This window comes from Teleopsis dalmanni, chromosome X (assembly GCF_002237135.1).
Source record: "Teleopsis dalmanni isolate 2A chromosome X, ASM223713v2, whole genome shotgun sequence".
Taxonomy (NCBI): domain Eukaryota; kingdom Metazoa; phylum Arthropoda; class Insecta; order Diptera; family Diopsidae; genus Teleopsis; species Teleopsis dalmanni.
The window spans coordinates 51,859,342-51,866,084 of record NC_051848.1 but is presented as its reverse complement, the minus strand read 5'-3'; the positions used below and the strand labels follow the sequence as shown (position 1 = coordinate 51,866,084).

Genomic DNA, 6,743 nt, shown 5'->3' with positions numbered 1-6,743 from the left:
TGTTGTAGTTAACATAGTTGTTCTTATTGTTGTTGTTGTTGTTGTTGTTTAATATATACATATATATAAGGGTGTGAAACCCATTAGTCGTAAAAACCCATTGTAAGAATTTATTTCATTTTATTTTTAGCATCATAAACACGCAAAGCGGAAAAAGCCAATAACCTGTTGAGTTGCGTTTAAGGTTCCACTGTGTTGTTTAGCAAATTTCTTTGGGCTATAAGACACTTGTCGTAAGTTGAGTTGAGGTATGAGTGTGTTACTTTGTCTTACAGCGAAGACCTGCTTGCAGCAGCAATACAACAATAAACAGCGTTTTTGTTGACTGTTTGCTGAGTTTGTAGCAATCGTGTTCGTTTTTCGTTTAATACACGAAGCCTGTATGTATCTATGTGTGTGTTTGCGTTTGTATTTATTCGTGCCTTTTATTGTGCCATAACATTGATATGATGATACAGTGCTATTCAGTGCTCATATTATTCTTAATCGATCATTTCCATTGTCATTAAACACAAAATATGGTGGGAGTAATTTTGGTTAATTTTGTTGGTATGAGTTATTGCTTGGTGTTGAAGTTTGTCACTGCTTTATGTAAGTATGTAAGAATGTGTGCGTATGCACCACTGTAAAGTATAATCTAGTATAATTGATTGTAAGACGTTTTGTGTTCAACCAATTGTTGGCTGCTGTGTATTGGGGTGTTGAGAGTATTAAGGAATTTCGGTTATTTTTTTTTTTTATTGTTGCTTTCCAGTTCTTTGGGGTGTTGTGTTTTCAGCTTTTTGCGTAGTATTAATTGAATTCAATTGAATTGTTAAAACGTTTTGCGTAAATTCTATTAGTCATTTTGCGTATTTACGATAAATTATTGTGATTAACTTGTTCGACTAGAAAGCCTTACGCAAGCAAAGAAAACGAAACGAAACGAAAATTAATTTGAAATTATACTAATGTGCAGCTCATGCCAGCAGCACAGTACCGTAATAAGCTACTGTTCCCACCTCTTGTCTGCTATGCCCTACTGTTCCCTACTGTGCGGCAATTTGTATACGCAAACTTATCACGCTCATTTTATTATTAGACATTCTGTATACGCATATGTACTCGTGTATGTGTGTGTATGTATATTAATTGTGCTGGTATTTCTGCTGTCATTGCTGTTGCTATTCCTAATGTTGTTTATCGATACGAAAAGAGGTTAATAGAAGTGTAAGTGGGTAATTACAAAATACAATAGAAAAATTAAAATGGAAACACAATTATAATTACAAATATTTATATCGGAGTCAATTAATCTATATTAAAATTATTTTTGTCATATTCAGTCACATGTGAATTTATCTGTTCCAATTTTTTTTTAATGTTCATAATGCATATTTGATTATTAATCTTACAAAGGAACGCAATACAAGGTTCATTTGTATTCAATTGTCTATCTATTGTAATAATTCGGTTTACAATAAATAATAACATAAAATGTTTTCCTTTATAAGTAGTATTAATGATTACTTGATTGTATCAGCAAATCAGATTACCAACTAAAATTATGAGTGCCTCCTCATTATCATTATCTGGACTTTAATTGGTATGCGGATTTAAGCCTTTTCAACAAATCTTCTACCTAAAACAGATTGTGAAACGATGTCACCCAGTTAGATGATTTTAGGTTACGAATGTTTAGTTCTATGCCATCTTTTCACATAATAAAAATCACTATTATGAGTTATCATTATCCGCACTTCTATCAGTATTCGGACTTGACGCCCTTTAATAAATCTTTTTTCGGAACTAGATTGTAAACCGCCGTCACACAGTTAGATGATTCCAGATAACGAATATTCAGTTCTATAGCATCCTTTCAGCACAGAATGTCTGCTACGAAATCCCCCATAATGCTTTTTCTGAATAAGCTTTTTTTCCCTTACATGAGGTATGTATAAGTTCCGAACCTGCTGCAAGCTAAGTCGCATAAATTTTGATGTAAATAAATTATTCTAAAATTAAAATAAATTTGGATTCAATCTAGATTTATGGTGTTTTCGATTTGTGAATCTGAATACAATTTAGTTTTACTCTCGATCTGTTAAATTTTGTTATTAAATCGAACATTTTTAGAGTAATCTAACATTTTTTTCGTCGTGTTAATAAAAATTTATGGTTCTCACAAATACATATATCGCATCAAATCATAACTTTCCTGTGAAATCATAAAAAAACATCTGTTAATTTTAGGGGAATCTTTCTACTCTGACAAAATATCTAGAGTGTTATAAACTAATCTCGAGTGTTATACACTAATCTCGAACGTTATACAGAAAATAATAATTACATTAAAAGTGCTTTAAAAAAGTGTCTCGATTGAAAAAATTACTCTAAATTTACCAATTGATAACGCTATTACTCTTGATCTGGTCAATTTTATTGCCCAATCAAACATATTTAGAGTAATTTAATATTTTTGTAGTGATATTAATAGTTGTTTATATGTTTCATAAATGCAGATATCGAATCAAATTATACTTTATTTGTCAAGACATATAAAACAGTTGTTAATTTCGGGGTCATCTTTCTTCTCTGGCAGAATATCTAGAGTGCTATAAATTAAACTCGAGTGTTATAAATTAATCTCGAGTATTATACATTAATCTCGAATGTTATACAGATATACCAAACGAAAATGAAAATTGCACGAAAAATGAATCTCGTTTGAAAAAGTTACCCCAGATTTATCAATCGAAAGTGGCATTAACATTTTAATATCAAAACAAAGTGAAGGTTGCCTAGGCGTATGAGTAACAAAATAAAATTTAATTGACTTTCCCAAAGAAAATTCTTCAAGAGCACCTCATTGCGTAAGAAAATTTCTACAAATTTATTACCGCTTCCCCACTGCGCTATTTTAAAATAATTTTGTTTGTTGTTAATTAAAATTTTCTCTTCAATAACTTAAGACTTATTAATAGCAATTAATTATTATTTTGCACCACAATCGTTCCTCAACTCAATAATAAATGAATTAATTAATCAATATCACGAAAGCAAACAATAAATTTTCTTCGTTTTTTCCACTTGCTCCTACCGCTCCTACCGGTCCTTTCGAACAATTTATTTATTTTTTTTTTTTTGTTTTTTTTTTAATGCTAATTTGGTGAAAACATTTTTGCCAGTACAAAAATTAAGCCAATCATTAATATTTTCAATGGTGACAATTACACAACTACAAAAATCTGTTTGTGATTGGTGAAGAGCCACTCACTACATTTTTGTTGCATTTATAATTGATTTTTGCCACTCTGAAAATAAACGCTCTTGGAAAGTCGTAGTCCCAACAAAGGCAACAGGATGCCAGGATGCTTGCTTGTGACATCGTTTTTCTACTGAACTACTTCAATGGATTTTTATGATTGATGCTTTATTTAATAGGTATACGAGGTATACCAACCTTTAGGTTTCCTTTAGTTTTGGTTTTTGTTTCGCGATGAAATGTTACTGAATAAAAGTTTCTAGGGTGTTCGAGTGATAGATCGATATTTTTATTGTTCTAAGAATTCTTACTTAGCTTTTACATTGATTTAAATTGGAAAACTTTTTAACATTTATTTTATAAGTTACGATTGATTTATCAACTGGAAAACACAAATCAAATAATAAACAGAAGTGATAAATATCATAATTAAAAACTAATAAAAATAAAAAAGAATAATTAAAAATTAAACTAAAAATGTTTTTTTAAAATTTAATATTGGTATTTTGAGAAATTTCTTATCAATGTAAATATCTGCAAAAATAAATGATTACATTCAAATGTTAAATATCAAAACTTGGCAATATTCGAATGAAAAAGTCGAGTGCGGCTTTGGGTCAGTTGGTTAAGGTGCTCGGACGCTGAGTTTCAAATTTGGCAGGGCATGAGTTTGATTCTTTGTACTTGCAGTCTCAAAAAATTATTTACGAATAATTAAATACAAGAAATATTTTCAAGACCACGATGATGAATATTTGGCAATACTCGAAACAGCTGTATGGTTAGCGAAAAATTCAAATAATTAAAATAACATGAAAATAAATTTTTGTTGTTGTAGTTCACTACTTTTCGAGAAACGTCTTTATTAAAATATCTTTATATGTTAGTTATTGCTCTCATAAATAATCCCATCAGTTTAATGTAAATGAAAGTAAATGATTAGAGTACGGATTATGTTGCTTTTTTAATTTAACTTACAGATGTTTACTATTAAATATAACAGTCTTCATAGTTATAAGAGACAAGAAGTTGAACGACTATTACACTCACCGGAATGTCAGGAAAAAACCATTGTAATTTGGCAAGAAAAATGGGGCAATGGCATTCAAGTATTGAGACTATATACATATACATGTCATATATACGTAATATATCATATATACATATACCATATATATCACATGTTACAGTCTGCTGGCTCAAACGACAATCAGTATCTCAATTAGATGCTGGTTGGATAAGCATATTTTTGCAAGTACCATTGCCACATGGAAAAGGCAGACGTACACGAATACAGTTATCCGAAAATTCGAAAAATATACTTGAAATAATGAGAGCGAAGTCAGAGAATTGACAAATGATAGAGTCGTACGTCATTAAAATCACCAAATTGAAGAAATCACAAAAAAAAAATAAGCATAAACTACGTTATAAATAAGATAGCATAGCTGAATGCAGATCGCAAATCAAAAGAGCATGGCCTAAAATACCTACACTAAAAAGACCTATCCCATAGTAATATGAAAGCGGTTCCTATGAGGAGTAAATGACTTCGAAAAATCAATGTTTTAGTCTATATACTACTATTCATATGCTAATGAGGCAATAAATGGTCCATGTGCTAAGTTCACTACAACATCAAATGGTTGGTTTGACGGTGTATAAAGCATTCCACCTGCTCTCCACATATATTAAAGTAATAGTCACGTATGTATGAGAACTCTGATTCCTTAATTCAAGAAACGAAGAATTCTTTGTTAATTACAGATCTCTTCTCATTTAAGCTATGCGTGCCATCACTCTACTCTACTATAAAAGACTTACTACTTGTATGTGAAAAACAGTAACATTATCGAATTTGTTGATGACACAGGTGAAGAGAATTTGTATAATTAGGGTACCCTGTAGGATTTGGCACTCATTGCTTCTATATGCAATATATTAAACTTCTTTATGGATTGATTTTACAATGAAATTTTCCATGTCGATGCATTTTATTAGATATATGTATATATCTATACATCTGCTTTATTGATTAATGAGGGAATTATAATGATCCCATTCGTTTTTATTTTTGTGTGATTTAATTATATTATTGTTAATTACGATAATAAGATAATAGATATTAACAGAACTTTGTACAATATTTCAATAAAAAGATATTTTTTTTAGGTTTTTTAATTTTGTTTATCATTTTAGATTGTTTTCACCTTATTTTTAAATTTTTATATTATTTTATATTAATATATTATTTATATTATTTTTCTTATATATTTCTTATTGTTTTTTTTTTTTTGGTGGCACTTAGATTTTATGTGGGTTCTCCCTGACACATTACTTTGTTCCGCCCATACCGCCCATAATAATGAAAAATATTCATTATTCTTATATATAATATAATAGTTCTAATTCAGACTATAGTACTTGATTACTGATATACTTAAAGTATATTAGTAATATCAGTATTTATACTTAAATATTGCTTATTATGATAAAAGATCATAAATATAAAATTTTAGTCGATATATATATATATTCATTATATATCAAACATACATAATAGTTGTATATCAAAAAATATCACATATATGTATAGTATTTTCAAGTATTAATCACATCATATGATTAAAAATACTTACGTATGACGTAGACTCTAATTTAATAAATTTTCTAATATATTTTTATATTTAGTTATTGTAATAATAGTTTTCAATATCTTATCTTATATATATATTTTTTTTTTACTTGTAATATTTTAGTCCATATTAAAAAAAATATGTATGTATTTGTATACATATATCTATATATATAAATGTACATGACGTGTATTTGTTTAAATATTTAATTTATATTTATTTAATTTTATGGTCCAAACACATGTCAGGATGGCCGAGCGGTCTAAGGCGCCAGACTCAAGTGTGAAAACTTGCCTAAACTGATTGGGTTAAACTGAGCGTTCTGGTCCTCTCTGAGGGCGTGGGTTCGAATCCCACTTCTGACAAAAATTTTTTGGTTGTTTTTTTTTATTTTTATATGAATTTTAACAGATTTTTTTTTTCTCTGCAATTTTATCACCTTATGTGTAGGTCTATTTCTAAAATACTCTTTTATTTTAATTTAATTACATTAAATATATTTTAATATTAGTGTTAATAACAGTGTTATTAACAGTGTTAACACTGTGTCAAAATATTTGGAAAGTAGGGTCAAATGAAACATAATTTACACACATTTTTAAATACTCTATCCACGTATTTGTCCACTTAAGGCATAGAGATATACTAAAAAGGTTATATGAACATTGAAAAAGAGATTATATTATAAATAACGTAAATTATTTGATTAAATTAAATAATCATGACAGAAACGAAGACTTTTTAGCAATTAAAATACTCGTAAATTGAACAGTAGGAAAGGTAGGCAGATAGGTGTTATGGAACAATTTTTAATTAGATGTATATGTATAGTCTTTTTGATTCCATATTCTAAGCAATTTTTG

The 6,743-nt window shown here is 28.7% G+C and overlaps 1 non-coding gene across 1 annotated transcript; it reads left to right on the top strand.

Annotated features, from left to right (window-relative positions):
• The first annotated feature begins 6,123 nt into the window (after positions 1-6,123).
• Trnal-caa lies at positions 6,124-6,245 on the top strand. Its single transcript has 2 exons — positions 6,124-6,161; positions 6,201-6,245. It is a non-coding gene; the product is annotated as a tRNA-Leu (tRNA).
• The last annotated feature ends 498 nt before the right edge of the window (positions 6,246-6,743 follow it).